The sequence below is a fragment of the Equus asinus genome, chromosome X (assembly GCF_041296235.1).
Source record: "Equus asinus isolate D_3611 breed Donkey chromosome X, EquAss-T2T_v2, whole genome shotgun sequence".
In the NCBI taxonomy this organism is placed as follows: domain Eukaryota; kingdom Metazoa; phylum Chordata; class Mammalia; order Perissodactyla; family Equidae; genus Equus; species Equus asinus.
The window spans coordinates 32534642-32555100 of NC_091820.1; positions in this window are offsets into that span (position 1 = coordinate 32534642).

Consider the following 20459-nt stretch of genomic DNA (forward strand, 5'->3'; position numbering starts at 1 on the left):
ATTCACAAATCAATCAACATGATACACCACATCAGCAAACTAAGGAATAAAAACTACATGATCATCTCAATAGATGCAGAGAAAGCATTTGACAAGATCCAACAGCCATTTATGATAAAAACTCTGAATGAAATGGGATAGAAGGAAATAACCTCAACATAATAAAGGCCATATGACAAACCCACAGCCAACATCATACTCAATGGGCAACAACTGAGTACCATCCCCCTGAGAACAGGAACAAGACAAGGATGCCCTCTATCACCACTCTTATTCAACATATTACTGGAGGTTTTGGCTAGAGCAAGTGGCAAGAGAGAGGAATAGAAGGAATCCAAATAGGAAGTGAAGAAGTGAAACTCTCGCTGTTTGCAGACGACATGATCTTATATATAGAAAACCCAAAAAAATCCATTGGAAAACTCATAGAAATAATTAACACGTACAGTAAAGTTGCAGGGTACAGAATCAACCTACAAAAATCAGTTGCTTTTCTATACTCTAATAGTGTACTTACAGAAAGAGAACTCAAAAATATAATTCCATTTGCTATCGCAACTAAAAAAAATGTACCTAGGAAGAAATTTAACCAGGCAGGTGAAGGATTTATACAAAGAAAGTATAAGACATTACTGAGAGAAATTCATAATGACTTAAAGAGATGGAAAGAGATTCCTTGCTCATGGATTGGAAGAATAAACGTAGTGAAAACGTCCAAACTACCCAAAGCAATCTATAGATTCAATGCAATCCCTATCAGAATCCCAATGACATTCTTCACTGAAATAGAGCAAAGAATCCTAAAATTCATATGGGGCAATCAAAGATCCCGAATTGCTAAGGCAATCCTGAAGAAAAAGAACAAAGCTGGAGGTATCACAATCCCTGACTTCAAAATGTATTACAAAGCCATAGTGACCAAAATGGCATAGTACTGGTACAAAAACAGGCACAAGATCAATGGAACAGAAATGAGAGCTCAAAAACAAAACTAAAAATCAATGGTCAGCTAATCTTCGACAAAGGTGCTAAGAACATACAATGGAGAAACGATAGTCTCTTCAACAAACAGTGTTGGGAAAACTGGACAGCCACACGCAGAAGAATGAATGCAGACCACTATCTCACACCATACACAAAAATAAACTCAAAATGGACCAAAGACTTGAAGATACAACCTAAAACTATAAAACTCCTGGAAGATAATGTTGGCAGTAAACTCTTTGACATCGAGCTAAAAAGGATCTTTTCAAATATCATGTCCTCTCAGACAAGGGAAACAAAAGAAAAAATAAACAAGTGGGAAATCATCAAAGTAAAGAGCTTCTGCAATGCAAAAGAAACTAGGATCAAAACAAAGAGTAAACCTACCAACTGGGAGAAAATATTTGCAAATCGTATATCTGACAAGGGGTTAATATCCATCTCACACAAATGAACAATATAAAAGCAATCAACCTGATGAAAAAGTGGGCAGAGGAGATGAACAGACATTTTTCCAAAGAAGATATACAGATAGCCAATAAACACATGAAAAGAAGTTCAACATCACTAATCATCAGGCAAATGCAAATCAAAACTACACTAAGATATCACCTTACACCTGTTAAAACGGCTATAATCAATAAGACTAAAAATAACAAATGTTGGAGAGTGTGAGGAGAGAAAGGAACCCTCACACACTGCTGGTGGGAATGCAAACTGGTGCAATCACTATGGAAAACAGTATGGAGATTCCTCAAAAAACTAAAAATAGACCTACCGTATGACTCAGCTCTCCCACTACTGGGTATCTACCCAAACAATTTGAAATCAACAATCCAAAGTAACATATGTGCCCCTATGTTCATTGCAGCAATATTCACAATAGCCAAGACATGGAAGCAACCCAAGTGCCCATTCACCAATGATTGGATAAAGAAGACGTGGTGTGTGTGTGTGTATATATATATATATATATATATATATATATATACACACACACACAATGGAATACTACTCAGCCATAAAAAGGACAAATTCATCTATATGCAATAACTTGGAAGGATCTAGAGGGAATTATGTTAAGCGAAATAAGCCAGATTGATAAAGACAAACACCATATGATTTCATTCATATGTGGAATATAGACAGATATTGGGACAAAGAAAACAGTTCATTGGTACCAGGGGAAGGGGGTGTGGGGGTACTGGGGGTGAAGGGGAGCACTTATGTGGTGACAGTCCAGAAATAATGTACAACTGAAATCTCACATTGATGTAAACTATTATGAACTCAATAAAAAAAAACAACAAAAAAGAAAATATCTCCAATAAGCCATCTAACTTTACACCTCAAGGAACTAGAAAAAAAGGGTAACTCTAAGGTGGCATAAGGAAGAAAAAAATAAATATTAAAGAAGAAATAACTGAGATAGAGAATGGGAAATCAATGGAAAAATCAAGGAAACTAAGAGTTTTTAAAAAATATATTTGACATATGTTGTATTAATTTAAACCATACAATGTGTTACTTTGATACGTTTATATATTGTAATATGATTGCTGCCCTATCAAAGTTTATCATATTACATCCTTATAATAAAATATTGTTGTTTATATCCTTTATACTATGCATTAGCTCACTATGCATTATTTACTACTTTTTGCAAGTTTGTACCCTTAAACAAAATCAATTTTTATCTTCCCATACACCATCCCCTGGTAACCAGCACTTTACTGTTTTTTTTCAAGTTTGACATTTTTATATTCCACATATAAGTGATATCATACAGTACTTGTTTTTCTCTTTCTGGCTTATGTCACTTTTCATAATTGTGTGCAGGGACCATCCATATTGTCACAAACGGCAGGATATTCTCCTTTCTCATGGCTGAATAATGTTCCATTGTGTACATATAACACATCTTTTTATCCATTCATCCATTGATGGGAATTTAGTTTGCTTTCATATTTTGACTATTGTGAATATTGCTGCAATAAACATGTGGGTGTATATATCTCTTCAAAATATTCTTATTTCCTTTGTGTATATACCCAGTAGTGTAATTGCTGGATTATACGTTAGATTCATTGTTAATTTTTTGAGGAACATCCATATTGTTTTCCATAGTGGCTGTACCAATTTACATTCCCACCAACAATGTATAAGTGTTCTCTTTTAACCACATCCTTGCCAGCACCTGTTGTCTCTTGTTTTTTTGATGATAGCCATTTAAACGGTTGTGAGGTGGTTTTGCATTGTGCTTTTGGTTTGCATTTCCCTGATGATTAGTGATGTTGAGTATCTTTTCAAGTGCCTGTTGACCATTTTGATGTCCTCTGAAGAAATGTCTATTTGTTTTGCTCATTTTCAATTGGATTGTTCATTTTTTTATTATTCAGTTTTTTGAGTTCTTTATATATTTTGGATATTAACCTCTTATCTGATATATGCTTTGCAAAATTTTTCTCCCATTCTATTGGTTGTCTTTTTACTTTATTGTTTCTTTTGCTGTGCATAAGCTTTCGAGTTTGATATAGTACCATTTGTTGATCTTTGCTCTTGTTGTTTGTGCTTTTGGCATCATGTCCAAAAAATCAATTCCAAGACCAATATTGAGGAACTTTGTCCCTAAATTTTCTTCTATGAGTTTTACTATATCACGTCTTATGTTTAAGTCTTTAATCGATTTCTAGTTAGTTTTTGTGAATTGTGCGAGATTGAGGTTCTTTGTTCTGCATGTGTTTACCCAGTTTCCCCAGCACCATTGGTGAGCAGACTCCCCTATATCCCCATTGGGTGTTCTTGACTCTGTTGTTGAATATTACATGACTTTATACGCCAGGATTTAATTCTGGGCTTTCAATTCTGTTTCTTTGGTCTATGAGTCTTTTTTTTTTTTTTTCTGCCAGTACCATACTGTTTTCATTACTATGGTTTTGTAGTATATTTTGAAGTCAGGGAGCATGATACCTCCAGCTTTTTTGTCAGGATTGCTTTGGTTATTTGGGGTCTTTTGTGGTTCCACACATATTTTAGGATTGTTTCTTCAGTTTCTGTGAAGAGTGCTTTTGGTATTTTGATGGAGACTGTGTTGAATTTGTAGATGGCTTTGGGTAGTATAGACATCTTAACAATATTAATTCTTTTAATCCATGAACATGGGATGTCTTTCTATTTGTTTCTCTCTCCCTCGATTTCTCCCAGCAAAGTCTTGTAGTTTTCATTGTACAGACCTTTCGTTTCATTTGTTTAATTTATCCTGTGTTTTATTGTCATAGTCTTTTTAATTTCTTTTTCAGATGTTTCATCATTTGTGTTAAGAAATGCAACTGATTTCTTTATGTTGATGATATATCCTGCAATTTGACCGAAATTGTTGATTAGTTCCAACAGTTTTCTCATTGACTTTTTGGGCTTTTCTATATATAAAATCATCTCATAAACAAATAGTGCCAATTTTACTTCTTCTTCTCTGATTTTGATCCCTTTTATTTTTTCTCTTGCCTAATTGCTCTAGCTAGGTCTCCCAGGACTATATTGAATAGGAGTGGTGAGAGTGGGCATCCTTGTCTGTTCCTGATCTTTGAAGAAAAGCTTTGTTATCCATTGACTATAATATTAGCTGTGGGTTTGTCATATCTGGTCTTTATTATGTTGAGGTATTTTCCTTCTATACCCAATCTGTTAAGTGTTTTTATCATGAAAGAATGATCTATTTTGTCAAGTGCTTTTTCTTCATCTATTGAGATGGTCACGTGATTTGTATCTTCCATTTTACTGATGTGATGTATTCTATTTATGGATTTATTGATTTGGTCGTGCTGTATAATCATTCTAATGCGTTCTTGAATTCGGTTTGCTAATATTTTGTTGAGATTTTTGCATCTATATTCATCTGGGATATTGGTCGATAGTTTCCTTTTCTTGTATCCTTATCTAGTTTTGATATCAAGGTAATGCTGGACTCAGAATGAGTGTGGAAGTGCTCCCTCCTTCTTGATACTTTGGGAGAATTTGAGGAGGATTGGTTATAATTCTTCCTTAAATCTTGGTAGAATTCACCTATGAAGCTGTCTTGTCTTGGAGTTTTCTGTGTTGGGAGGTTTTTGGTTACTGATTTAATTTCTTTACTCATTATTAGACAGTTTAGATTTTCTATTTCTTCCTGATTCAGTCTTTATAGGATGTGTGTTACTAGAAATGTATCCATTTTTTCTAGGCTAAGTAATTTCTTGGTATACAAGTGTTCATAGTAGTCTTTCATGATTCTGTGCATTCTTGTAGTATCAGTTTTATTGTCTCCTGTTTTATGTCTAATTTTATTTGAGTCTTCTGTCTGTTTTTTATTCTAGCTAAAAGTTTTTCAATTTTGTTTATCTTTTCAAAGAATAAGCTTTTAGTTTTACTGATCTTTACTATTGTTTTTCTGATCTCTATTTCATTTATGCCTGCTCTGATCTTTATTATTCCTTCTTTCTGCTAACTTTAGGCATAATTTGTTCTTCTTCTTTTATTTTGAGGCAGATTAGCCCTGAGCTAACATCTGCTGCCAATCCTCCTCTTTTGGCTGAGGAAGACTGGCCATGAGCTAACATCCATGCTCATCTTCCTCTACCTTTTATGTGGCATGCCTAGCACAGCATGGCTTTGCCAAGCAGTGCCATGTCTGCACCCAGGATCTGAACTGGTGAACCCTGGGCTGCCAAAGTGGAACATGCACACTTAACTTGGGCATCACTGGGCCAAACCCTTAATTTGTTCTTCTTTTTCCAGTCCTTGAGGTGTGAACTTAGGTTGTTTATTTGAGGTTTTTCTCTTTTCTTAATATATGCATTTATTGCTATAAACTCTTCTGTCAAAAATAGCTTTTGCTGCATCCCACAAGGTCTGGTATGTTGTATTTCCATTTTCAATTGTTTTGAGATAAGTTTTTATTTCACTTTTGATTTCTTCTTCGACCCATTGGCTATTTAGGAGTGTGTTGTTTAGTTTTCATGTATTTGCAGATCTTCTCAATTTCCTCTTGTTCATTTCTAGTTTCATACCATTGTGTTTGGAAAAGATAGTTGATATGATTTCAATCTTCTTAAATTTGCCAAGATTTATTTTGTGGCCTTAATATGTTCCATCCTGAAGAATGTTTCATGTGTACTTAAGAATGTGTATTCTGTTGTTCGAGGGAATGCTTTGTGTGTGTCTGAGTCCATTTGTTCTAAGGTATCACTCAAATCCAATGTTTTCTTGTTGATTTTCTTTCTGAATGTTCTATCTATTGCTGATAGTGGGGTATGGCAGTCTTCTACTATTATTGTATTGTTGTCTCATTTTCCCTTAAGGTCTGTTAGCATTTGTCTAAGGTATTTCAGTGTTTGGGTGATGTGAGTGTATATATTCATTATTGTTATACCTTCTTGATGTATTTATCATTTTATCATTGTAAAATAACCTTCTTTGCCTCTTGTTAACATTTTTGGCTTGTAATTTATTTTGTCTGATATAGGTATGGCTATGCCTGCTTTGTTTGGTTTCTGTTTGCTTGGAATATGGTCTTTAATCCCTTCACTTTGAGCCTACATGTGTCTTTAGAGCTGAAATGAGTCTCCTGTGGACACCGTATAGTCAGGTATTGTCTTTTTATCCATCCAGCCACTCTGTGCCTTTTGATTGGTGAGTTCAATACATTTACATTTAGGTTAATTTTTGATATATACAAACTTACTACTGCCATTTAATCTTTTGCTTTCTGTTTATTTTGTATTTTCATTGTTTCTTTTTTTCTGCTATCTTTTTAAGTTGGTGATTTTTCAGTGGTGATTTGCTCCATCTCCTCCTTTTTATGTTTTGTGTCTCTGCTCTAAATTTTTTGTTTTGTGGCTACCATGAGGTTTGCATAAAACATAGATAAAATAGTCCTTTTTCTATGATAGCAACTTATCTTCATTTGCCTATACAGGTTCTTTATTTTTACTCCTCCCCTTTTATATATTTGATGTCACAACTTATCTCTTTTTATGCTGTGAATTTGTTACCAAGTTGTAGTAGCTATAGTTATTTTTAATGCTCTATTTCTTTAACCTTTAGTCTGTACTTGTGTTTAACACACTATCCTAAAATAGAGTTAACATTTTTTATTTTTGACTATGTAACACCTTAATCACAATTTTGTGTACTTTTGTCTGTTTGTTTTAACTAGAAGAGCTCCTTTCAATATTTCTTGTAAGGCAGTTTTAGTGGTCGTGAACTCCCTTAGCTTTTGTTTTTCTGGGAAAGTTTTTATTTCTTATTCATATCAGAAGGATAATTTTGCTTGATAGACTATTCTGGGCTTGCAGTTTTTGTTTTAATATTTTGCATATACCATTCCAATCTCTCCTGGCCTATAGAGTTTCTGCTGAGAAATATGCTGATAGTCTAATGAGGGTTCATTTATATATTATTTTATTTTTTTCCTGGATACGTTTAAAATTATTTTTATCAGACTGTTGACAGCTTCATTATAATGTGTCTTGAAGTATGTCTTTTTGCATTATGATAATAAGGTGTTCTACTAACCTCATGGACTTGTACCTTAGTTCTTTCCCCAGGTTTGGGAAATTTTCAGCTATTATTTCTTTGAATAAATACTCTACCCCCTTCCCTCTCTCCTTTCCTTCTGGAATACTCACTATTTTTATGCTGCCTCTTCTAATGGGGTCTGGTGACTTTTGTCAGGTTTCTTCACTTTTTAAAGCCTTAGTTCTCTCTCCTCTTCCACCTGAACCACTTGTAAATTCCTATCTTCCAGATAGCTTATTTCTTTTTTTCCATATGATCGGCTGTTTTCCAATGCTCTAATACATTATTCATCAAATTTTTTTAAAGTTAATTCTTATTGAGTTTATGATAGTTTACAACGTTGTGAAACTTCAGTTGTACATTATTGTTTGTCAGTCGTGTTGTAGGTGCACCCCTTCACCCTTTGTGCCCACCCTCTACTCCTCCTTTCCCCTGGTAGCCACTAATCTGTTCTCTTTGTCCCCATGTATAAATTCCTCATATGAGTGGTCATACAGAGATTGTCCTTCTCTATATTCCCTCAAGGTCCATCCATGTTGTTGTGAGTGGGATGATTTTATTCTTTTTTATGGCTGAGCAGTATTCCATCGTATATATATACCTATCTTCTTTATCGAATCATCAGTGGATGGGCACTTAGGTTGTTTCCACGTCTTGGCTATTGTAAATAATGTTGCAATGAACATAGGGGTGCATGGGACTTTTGGAATTGCTGATTTCAAGTTCTTTGGATAGATACCTAGTGGTGGGTTGGCTGGGTCATACAGTATTTCTATTTTTAATCTTTTGAGAAAACCCCATACTGTTTTCCACAGTGGCTGCTCCAGTTTGCATTCCCACCAGCAGTATATGAGGGATCCCTTTTCTCCGCAACCTCTCCAACACTGGTTACTTTTTTGGGGGTTATTTTTACCATTCTAATGGGTGTAAGATGATATCTTAGTGTAATTTTGATTTGCATTTCCCTGATGATCAGTGATGATGAACACCTTTTCATGTGCCTATTGGCCATCCGTATACCTTCTTTGGAGAAATGTCTGTTCATGTCTCCTGCCCATGTTTTGATCGTGTTGTTTGATTTTTTATTGTTGAGTTGTGTGAGTTATTTATTTATTATAGAGATTAACCCTTTGTTGGATATATGACTGCAAATATTTTTTCCCAATTAGTGGGTTGTTTTTTGTTTAAATCCAGTTTTCTCTTGCCTTGAAGAAGCTCTTTAGCCTGATAAAGTCCCATTTATTTATTCTTTCTATTGTTTCCCCTGAGAAGACATAGCGTGTGAAAAGATCCTTTTAATACTGATGTCAAAGAGGGTACTGCCTACATTTTCTTCTAGAAGCCTTATGGTTTCAGGTCTTACCTTTAGCTCTTTGATCCATTTAGTTTATTTTGGTGAATGGTGAAAAAGAATGGTCAATTTTCATTCTTTTACATGTGACTTTCCAGTTTTCCTAGCACCATTTGTTGAAAAGACTTTCTTACCTCCATTGTATGCCCTCAGCTCCTTTGTCAAAGATTAGCTGTCCATAGATGTGTGGTTTTATTTTTGGGCTTTCAATTCTGTTCCATTGATGTGTGCACCTGTTTTTGTACCAGTACCATGCTGTTTTGATTACTGTATCTTGCATTATGTTTTGAAGTCAGGGATTGTGATGCCTCCAGTTTTGTTCTTTTTTCTCAGGATTGCTTTAGCAATTCAGGGTCTTTTGTTGCCGCATATGAATTTTAGAATTCTTTGTTCTATTTCTGTAAAAATGTCATTGGGCTTCTGATTAGGATTGTGTTGAATCTGTAGATTGCTTTAGGTAGTATGGACATTTACACTATGTCTATTCTTCCAATCCAGGTGCATGGAATGTATTCCCGTCTGTTTATGTCATTATCAATTTCTTTCAGGAAAGCCTTATAGTTTTCATTGTATAGGTCTTTCACTTCCTTACTTAAATTCACCCCAAGGTATTTTATTCTTTTTATTGCAATTGTGAATGGTATTGTATTCTAGATCCTCAATTTCTGTTTGGTTCTCTTTCAGAATTCCAGTCTCCTTTGTAAAGTACTCCATCTGTTCATTAATATTATTCCTGACTTCATTGAATTGCCTCACTGAGTTTTTGTATAGCTTGTTGAATTCCTTCATAACAGCTATTTTGAATTCTCTATTCGTTAGATCACAATATTCTGTGTTTCTGAGTTCAGTTGCTGGAGAATTTGTATTTTCTTTTGGTGATACCATATTATCATGATTTCTCATAATGTTGGATGAAATGTGCCTCTGCCACCACATTTGAAGTAGTGACCCTCTTTCTTCTTTTGGCAAGGCTTTGCTTACTTGTGTCCTAACAGTTCAGTAGGTTGGAAAATAGATGCCTTTCTTTTGTTTTCCAGTATGTAGTATTATAGCACAAGTTTTTTGGATTTTTTTACTGGAGTTGACTTGCCACTATATTTGGAAGTGTATGTAAGAAAAAAAGAATGACAGAGTGAGGGATGTGTGTGCTTAGCACTTGGGGTTTTAGATGTACCCCCAGGCCAGTAGGGGAATCCTTGAGTGGGGGGAGTGCCAGAGGTCCTAAGTGGACCTCTTTTGGAACTCCAGGGCCAAATACCAGGAATCACGTTTTTTTTCAGATTTTTTTGTCTGGATTCTTCCCTTTCTTTTCCCTAGCTCCAGTCACAGAGGTCTCTCCTGAAACATCTGGGTGCTGCTGAAGAGAAATGGGACCCCATAGCCAGGCAGACTCCCAATTACCACTTTCACCTTCCCCTTCCTTTGCCAGAGAGTTCACAAGTGCCACTGCCAACAGTGTTGCTTGTGCCACTACCACACGTCCTGCCAGTGCCACAGGGCTGGAGCCACTGCCACTGGTGTTGTTGGTGCCACTGTTGCCACCAGTGTCACTGCAGCCACCAGTATCACCACCAATGCCACTGTGACTGCTGCTCCCAATTCTGCTAGTGCTACTACCACCACTGGTGCTGCTGCCACCCCTCTCTGCCATCACTGTGACTTCCCTGACTCTGCAGCCTCTACAATGTTCAATCCACCCATCTTCAGCTGCACAGATGAATGGCTCTTCTGGCTGTCCTGGAGTGCTGTGCATTGGAGCCCTTGATTGGTTATGGATGTCTGAGTAGTTGTAAATCAAAGGGGAGAGATAAAGGGAATGACTCATGTCACCATGATGCTTACATCACTACACCTAAGATTTCATTTTTTTGAAAAGATAATCATGATCAACCAATCCTTAGCTACACTAACTAAGGGAAAAAGAGAAAATACTCAAATAAATAAAGTCAGAGTTGAGAGAGGAGATATTAAAACAGATGACAGAAGTAAAAAAGATGATAAGGATCTCTTAAAAAATTTACACACCAACAAGTTGGATAATCCAGAAAAAATGGATAAATCCTAGAAACATATCACCTACCAAAACTTAGTCAAGAAGAGAAAGCCTCAACAGACCAATAACAAGTAAGGAGGTTGAGTCAATAATCAAAAACCTGCAAAGAAGAAAAGATCAGAACCAGCTGGCTTCACAGGTGGATTCTACCAAACATTAAAAGAAAAAAGTAACAACAATCCTTCTTAAATCCTTTAAAAATGTAGAAGAAGAAGGACCAAGTCCAAATTCATTTCATGAGGCCAGCATCACCCAATTCCAAAGCCAGACAAAGACACCTCAAAAATAGAAAAACTACAGGCCAATACCCCTGATGAATATAGAAACAAAAATTCTCAACAAAATTCTAGGAATCCAAATTAAACATCAAATTAAATAGGATCATACACTATGACCAAAGTGGGACTTATCCAGGGATGCAAAAATGGTTCAACATACAAAAATCAATAAACATAATACACCTCCTTGACAGAATAAAAAAAAATGTTCATCTCAAAAAAAATTGGCAAAATTCACCATACATTGATGATAAAAATTCTCAACAAATATGCATAGAATTCACTTGCCTGAACACAATAAGGCCATATATGAAAAACCAACAACTAACATCATAATCAATGGAGAAAAACTGAGAGCTTTTCCTCTATGACCCAGCATAAGGCAAGGATCCCCACTCTTGCCACTTCTAACAAAGTACTGGAAGTCTAAGCCAGAGCCATTCAACAGGAAAGACAAATGAAATACATCCAAATCAGAAAGGAAGAAGTAAAATTATCTCTTTTTTACATATGGCATGATTGTATATATGGAAAACCTAAAGACTCCATCAAAAAACTTGGTAGGTCTAGTAAACAAATTCAGTGAAGTAGGAGGATGAAAAATCAACATATGAAAATCAGTCACATTTTTACACACCTACAATGACCTATCCAAAAACGACATTTAGAAAACAATTATATTCACCATAGCAACAAAAAGATTACAACTATTCTGAATAAATTTAAGCAGAGTGCTGAATTATAAAACATTGATGAAAGAAATTATTGAAAACTAAAATTAATGGAAATACATTCCATCTTCATGGATTGGAAGAATTATTGTTGTTAAAATGTTCATACTACCCAAATTGGTTTACAGAGTCCATGCTATTCTTGTCAAAATACAAGTGGAATTCTTTACATAAATAGAAAAAAGAATTCTAAAACTCATATGGAACCACAAAATACCCTGTATATCTAAAATAATTTTGAGCAAGAACTAAGCTGGACACATCACAATTTGTGACTTCAAAATATATTACAATGCTACAATAATCAAACCAGTATGGCACTTATATTAAAACAGATATATAGACCAAAAGAACAGAATAGAGAGCCCAGAAGTAAATTCATACATATAGAGTCAACTCATCTTTGACATGCTGGCAAGGACACACAATGGTGAAAGGATAATCTTTTTCAATAAGTAGAGTTGGGAAAATTGGATATTCACATGCAAAAGAATGAAATTCTATCCTTAACTAATGCCATACACAAAAATCAACTCAAATTTTATTAAGGCTTAATGGTAAGACCTGAAATTGTAAAACTCTTAGAAGAAAACAGAGAAAAACCTTTGGCACATTGGTCTTGGCAAGGTATTTTGGATATAGCACCAAAAGCAAAGGCAATACAAGCAAAAATAGAGAAGTTGGATAGCATCAAACTAAAAAGCTTCTGCACAGCAAAGGAAATGATCGTAGAGTTAAAGGGAAACCTATGGAATGGGATAAAAGATTTGCAAGCCATGTACCTGATACATGTTCCATTACATGTACTTGATGTTCCTTTAACTCAGTTGCAAAAGAATCAATAATCTGATTAAATAATGGACAAAGGATCTGAATACATATTTTTCCAAAGAAGACAGACATATAGTCAACAGGTATATGAAAAGGTACTCAATAGGAAAAAATCCACATAAAATCACAATGAGATATCACTTCACCCTTGTTAGAATGGTGATAATCAAAAAGACAAGTGATAACAAGTATTGGTGAGGATGTGAAGAAAAGTGAACCCTTGTACACTATTAGTGGGAGTGTAAACTGGTACAGACACTATGGAAAACAGTATGGAAGTTCATCAAAAGATTAAAAATGGAACTCTCATATGATCCAGGAATCCCACTTTTTGGTTTATATACAGAGATACTGAAATCAGGATCCTGAAGAGATCTCTGCACTGTTATGTTCATTGCTGCATTATTCACAATGGCCAATATATGGAAACAACCTAAATATATGCCAATGAATGAATGGATAAAGAAAATATGACACATATTGGTTCAAAAATAGCAGGATTTCCACCTCTTTAAAAGATGAATAAAAAAAAGAGATTTAAAGAAAAAAATATATATATATAAATTTCCTTTTTCTTAAAAAATACTCCTTTATTTGGGAAGTCTATCATCTTTAGTGATACAACTTTGAGATTTATCTAAGATGGTAACTAATATATATTACATACCATATATATTATATATAATATATAATACATATATTACATACTATATATATAGTAATTTTAATTTTCTCTTTCTGTGCCCTAGTCAGGGAGGGCCAGTTGAACTGTACTCTTTTAACTTCTGGTGTATCCAAACAAGGAATGTGGACTGCCCTCTACTTATATCAGTTCAAAGGCGGAAAATGTTCACAGTCAGTGCATTCTTTTTGTATGTGATAATAGTGGCTTCCATGGTAAGCATCTCCTGTGGCCTGAGTCCTGGATGTGCTAGAGTCCCATTCAGCTCATCCTAGGGAGTACTGAAGAGCTGAACTAAGTCTCTCAAGTACTTCTCAATGAACAAGCTTAATCTTCCATAACAGTCCCATACTGGCCGATACGACAGTCACTTTGATTCAGTTGTCTTAGGGGGTTGAATTTTATTATTCTGTAGTAGGTAATTTTTATTCATTTACTTTCAAATTATGGTGGGTAATTTTAGTGACACTTTGTCCACCACAATTTTAAGCACCCAGCATGTCTAAGCAGTGAGTACCATCCTTTAGCATTCAGATGCCATAATACAATTGCAAATTGCCATTCCTCAGGCATCCAAATCTTGAATTTGAACAGGCTTATTTTGGCTATACATTAGACCTGCTCACCAGACCTACCGTCTTTGCTAGAACCATTGACTGCTTCTTTTGTTTACCACCACATCCTTCAGATGCCACTGCCTTTGCTGGGCCTTACTGCCAAGTCTACCAGGTATGTCAACTGATGTTATGTAGTCTTTGAGGAGCCAAAACTGCTTGTTGCTCTGTGTTGAAGGAAGTAAAATGTTTCTTTCTACCTTTTGTAGCACATTCTCTTGATGGGACATCAAAGCAATACAGTTTTGCACCCCAGTCTTATATAGATGTTCCAGTCACTAATGCTATCACCCCAAATTTAATGGCATAAACCAATAATCATTTTATTATATCTCATATATCCATTTTTTCATATTTTGTTTATTTTTCCCAGCTTTATTGAGATATAATTGACATGCAACATTGTGGAAGTGTACAATGTGATGACTTGATACAGGTATATATTGAGAAATGATGACCACAATAATGTTAGTTAAAACATCTATCACCTGACATAATTATTGTTTGTTGTGTTGTGAGAACATTTAATAACACTCTCTTAGCAAATATCATGTGTATAGTACAGTATTATAACTATAGTCACCATGCTGTACATTAGATCTCCAGAAATTATTCATTTCCTAGAAGCAAGTTTGTATGCTTTAAAAATATTTCCCCAACACCAAAACAGAAAAACAGATCAATAGATCAGAATTGAAAGCCCAGAAATAAAACCACACATCTATGGACAAGTAGTCTTTGACAGAGGAGCCAAGAACATACAATGGAGAAAGGAAAGTCTCTTCAACAAATGGTGTTTCAAAAACTGAACAGACACGGTAAAAGAATGGAAGTAGACCATTATCTTGCACCATAAACAAAAATTAACTCAAAATGGATTAAAGATTTGAACGTAAGACCTCAAACCATAAAACTCCTAGAAGAAAACATAGGCTGTACACTCTTTGACATTGGTCTTAGCAACATCTTTTTGAATACCATGTCTACTTGGGAAAGGGAAACAAATAAAAAGTTAACAAATGGGACTACATCAGACTAAAGGCTTCTGCAAAGCAAAGGAAACCATGAACAAAATAGAAAGACAACCCACCAACTGGGAGAAAATATTTGCAAACCATTTATCAGACAAGGGGTTGATCTCCAAAATACAAAAAGAACTCATACAACTCAACAAAAATCCCACAAACAACCTGATCAAAAATGGGCAGAGGAAATGAACAGACATTTGTCCAAGGAAGATATACAGATGGCCAACAGACATATGAAAAGGTGCTCAACATCACTAATTATTAGGGAAATGCAAATCAAAAGTGCAATGAGATATCACCTTACACTGGTCAGAGTGGCTATAATTACCAAGACAAAAAACAACAAACGTTGGAGAGGATGTAGAGAAAAGGGAATGCTCATACACTGCTGGTGGGAATGCAAACTGGTGCAGCCACTAGGGAAAACAGTATGAGATTCCTCAAAAAATTAAAAATAGAAATACCACTCAATCCAGCTAACCCACTACTGGGTATTTATCTGAAGAACTTGAAATCAGTGATCCAAAGAGATTTATGCACCCCAATGTTCATTGCAGCACAATTCACAATAGCCAGGATGTGGAAACAACCCAAGTGTCCTTCTACAGATGAATGGATAAAGAAGATGTGAGATTATATATATATATATATATATACAGTGGAATACTACTCAGCCATAAAAAAGAGAAAATTGCCCCATTTGAAACAACGTGGATGGACCTGGAGGGTGTGATGTTAAGTGAAATAAGCCTGACAGAGAAAGAGAAATACTGCATAATTTCACTCATGTGTGGAAGATAACAAATACATGGATAAAGAAAACAGATTAGTGGTTTCCAGAGGGGAAGGGGGTTGAGGGGTGGGTGAAAGGGACAAAGGGTCGTGTATGTATGGTGATGGATAAAAATTAGATTACTGGGGGTGAGCACAATGATGTGTATTCAGGAATTGATAAAAATATACTCTCAAAATTACACAATGTTATAAATCATTATAATCCCAATAAAATTACTTAAAAATAAAAATTAAAAAAAAATTTCCCTAATTGCCTGAGACCCCAGCCCCTTTTAACTGTCATTTCACTCTTTGTTCAGCTTTTCAGAGTCCATATATAGGCAATAATCATACACTATTTGTCTCTGTCTGACTTATTTGACTTAGCCCAATGTCCTCAAGATACATCCACGGTGTTGTAGATGGCAGGATTTCATTCTTTCTTATGGTTGAATAATATTCCTTTGTACATATACATCATTCTTTAAATACATTCATCCATCAATGGACACTTAGCTTGCTTTCATATGTTGGCTATTGTAGATAATGCTGCAATGAAAATGAAGGTGTATATCTTTTTTTGATTTAGTGTTTTTGTTATCTTCAGACAAATATGCAGAAGGGGAATTGCTGGATCATATGGTAGATCTACCTTTAACTTTTTAAGGACTCTTCATACTGCTTTCTACAGTGTCTACATCAACTTACACTCCAATCTAACAATGCAAAAGAGTTCCCTTTTCTACACATTCTAGCCAACACTTATTTCTTGTCTTTTTGAAATACCCCTTGTGATAGGGGTGACGTGATATCTCATTTTCTTTTTTCATTCAGGTAACTGATTTATAACATTGTATAAATTTCAGGTAAACATCATTATATTTAGCCTTCTGTATAGACTACATCATGTTCCCCACCAAGAGTCTAGTTTTTATCAGTGACTGTACAGATGTGGCCCTTTATCCCTTTCACCCTCCCTCTCCCTCTTTGTCTTCTGGTAACCACCAATATGTTCTCTGTATCTATGTGTTTGTTTGTTTGCTTATCTTCCACATAGGAGTGAAATAATATGGTATTTGTCTTTCTCTGTCTGACATTTCGCTTAGTATATTATTCTCAAGGTCCATCAATGTTGTCACAAATGGCAAGATTTCATCTTTTTTATGAATGAGTACAATTCCATTGTGTTTGTGTGATATGTATATATATACCCCATCTTTATCCATTCATCTCTTGATGGGAAATTATGTTGTTTGCAAGTCTTGGCTGTTGTGACTAATGCTGCAATAAACATAAGGGTACACACATCTTTTCTAGTCAGTGTTTTTGTATTCTTTGTATGAATACCCAGAAGTAGAATAGCTGGATCATAAGGCAGTTCTATTTTTAAATTTTTGAGGAATCTCCATACTGTTTTCCATAGTGGTTGTACCAATTTACATTTCCATATCCTCTCCAATACTTGTTATTTCTTGTGTTTTTGATAATAGCCTTCTAATAAGTGTGAGGTGATATCTCCTTGTAGGTTTGATTTCTATTTCCCTGATAATTAGTGATGTTGAGGATGTCTTAATGTGTCTGTCGCCCATCTGCATGTCTTCTTTGTCAAAATGTCTATTTATGTCCTCTGCCCGTGTTTTAATCGAGTTGTTGGTTTTTCTGCTATTGAGTTGTATGAGTTCCTTATATATTTTGAATCTCTATCATATATATGAATTACAAATTTTTCCCTCATTCAGTAGGTTGCTTGTTCATTTTGTTGATGGTTTCTTTAGCTGTGCAGAAGCTTTTTAGGTTGATGTGGTACCATTTGCTTACTTTTGCTTTTTTTGTCTTTGTTTTTGGTATCAGATCTACAAAAATATTGCCCAGATTGATGTCAAGGAACTTACAACCTATGCTTTTTCCTAAGAGTTTTATGGTTTCAGGTCTTGCATTCAGGTTTTTATTCTATTATGATTTGATTTTTTTGTTTATGGTGTAAGATAGTGATCATTTATGGTGTAAGAAAGTGATCCAATTTCATTTTTTTGCATATGACTGTCAAGTTTTCCTAACACCATTTATTGAAGAGACTGTTCTTTCCCCATTGTATGTTATTGGGTCTTGTGTCATAAATTAATTGACTATATATTTGTGGGTTTATTTCTTGGCTTTCTATCCTGTTCCATTGATCCATGTGTCTGTTTTTATGCCAATACCATACTGTTCTGATTACTATCACTTCGTATTATAGTTTGAAACTAGGAAGTGTGATGCCTCCAGATTTTTTCTTTTTTCTCAAGTGCTTTGGCTATTCAGAGTCTTTTGTGGTTCCATAAAAATTTTAGGATTGTTTGTTTTACTTTTTGGAAAATGCCATTGGCATTTTGCTAGAGATTATATCAAATCTGTAGATTACTTTGGGTAGTATGGGCATTTTAAGAATATTAATTCTTCCTATCCATGAGCATGGAACATTTTTCCATTTATTTGTGTCTTCTTCAACTTCTTTCATCAATGTCTTATAGTTTTCAGTGTATAGGTTTTTCACCTTCTTGGTTAAATTTATTCCTAGGTGTTTTATTCTTTTTGATGGAGTTGTAAATGAGATTGTTTTCTTAAGTCTTCTTTCTGATAGTTCATTATTAATATATAGAAATACTACAGATTTTTCTATACTGATTTTGCATCCTGCAACTTTACTCAATTTGTTAACAAATTGTTAACAAATTCTAACAGTTTTTTGATGGAGTTTAGGGTTTTCCATATATAATATCAAGTCCTTTCCAAAGAGGGATAGTTTTTATTTTTCCTCTCTGATTTGGATGCCTTTTATTTCTTTTTCTTGCCTAATTGCTGTGGCCAGAACTTCCAATATCATGTTGAATAAAAGTGGTAAGAGTGGGCATCCTTATCTTATTCCTAATCTCACAGGAAATATTTTCAGCTTTTCACCATTGAGCATGATGTTAGCTGTGGGTTTGTCACATATGGCCTTTATTACTTTGGGGTACATTGTCTCTATACACATTTTCTTGAGATTTTAAAAATTATATATGGATTTTGAATTTTGTCAAATTCTTTTTCTGCATCTATTGAGATGATCATATCCTTCCTTTAATTCTTTCACAGCATCTTTTCATTTCAATCTGAAGAAATCCCTTTAACATTTCCTGTAAAGTCTATTTAGTGGTAAAATGAACACATTTACCTTTTGCTTGTCTGGAAAAGTCTTTATCTCTTCTTCAATTCTGAAAGGTGACTTTGTCATGTAAAGTATTCTTGGTTGGCAGTTTTTTTCTTTCAGCACTTTGGTACATTATGCCACTTCATTTAGGCTTTCAAAGTTTCTGCTGAAAAATCTGCTTATAGTTTTATGGGGATTCCAATACATGTAACAAGTTGTTTTTCTCTTGCTTCTTTTTATTATTCTCTCTTTGTATCTAACTTTTGACACTAATTACAAGTGTCTTTGTGTTAGTATCTTTGGGTTCATCTTACTTTGAACTCTCTGGGCTTCCTGGATTGGGATGTCTATTTTCTTCCTCATGTTAGGGAAGTTTTCAACGATTATCTTTTCAAACAAGGTTTCAGCCTTTTACTATCTCCAAACTTCTGTGGCTCCTATAATTTGCATTTTGTTCTGCTTGATGTTGTAGCAAAATTCCATTAAGCAGTCTTCACTCTATTCCATTATTATTGTTGTTTGCTGCTCTAATTGGGGAGTTTCTCTGCCCTGTCTTTTGAGTTCACTGATCCTTTCTTTTGCTTCATCTAGTCTTCTCTTGAACCCCTCTATTGTATTTTCAGTTTCAGCCCTTAACTTCTATTTGTACTTCTTATATTTTCTAACTCTTCATTAAGTTCTCACTGTGTTCATTCATTCTTCTCCCAAGTTCAATGAGCATCTTTATGCCAATGACTTTGAACTTTTTATTAGGTAAATTACTTTATCTCCATTTCATTAGGGTTTTTTTTTTCAAAGATTAGCACCTGGGCTAACAAAAGTTGCCAATCTTTTTTTTTGTTTTTTTCTGCTTTATCTCCCCAAACCCCCCCATACACAGTTGTATATCTTAGTTGCATGTCCTTCTAGTTGTGGGATGTGGGACGCCGCCTCAACGTGGCCTGACGAGCGGTGCCATGTCCGCACCCAGGATCCGAACCCTGGGCCTCCACAGCGGAGCACGTGAACTTAACCACTCGGCCACTGAGCCAGCCCCAGGGTTTTTATCCAAGGTTTTATCATGCTCTTTCCTTTGGAACATATTACTCTATTTATCTTCCTTGTCTTTCTGTGTTGGTTTCTATTCATTAGATAAAACAGTCACCTATCTCAATCTTGAAGGATTGACATCGTGTAAAACATGCAATTTGTCACTCAACCCTGCTCTAGTTCTTGATCATCTCTCAAACTTTTGTGTTTGTCCAAGCAGACTACTTTATTTTTAATGACCCCCAGTAGTTGAGGGTTGCCAAGAACTGCCAGAGTCCCAAATGGGAGGATTTCAGTTAGCACCTAGATTCAGGCTGATTGGAAGCCATACTCTCAGGCAGTATGCATATATGTAAACTATGCATATGTTCCTCCTCCAG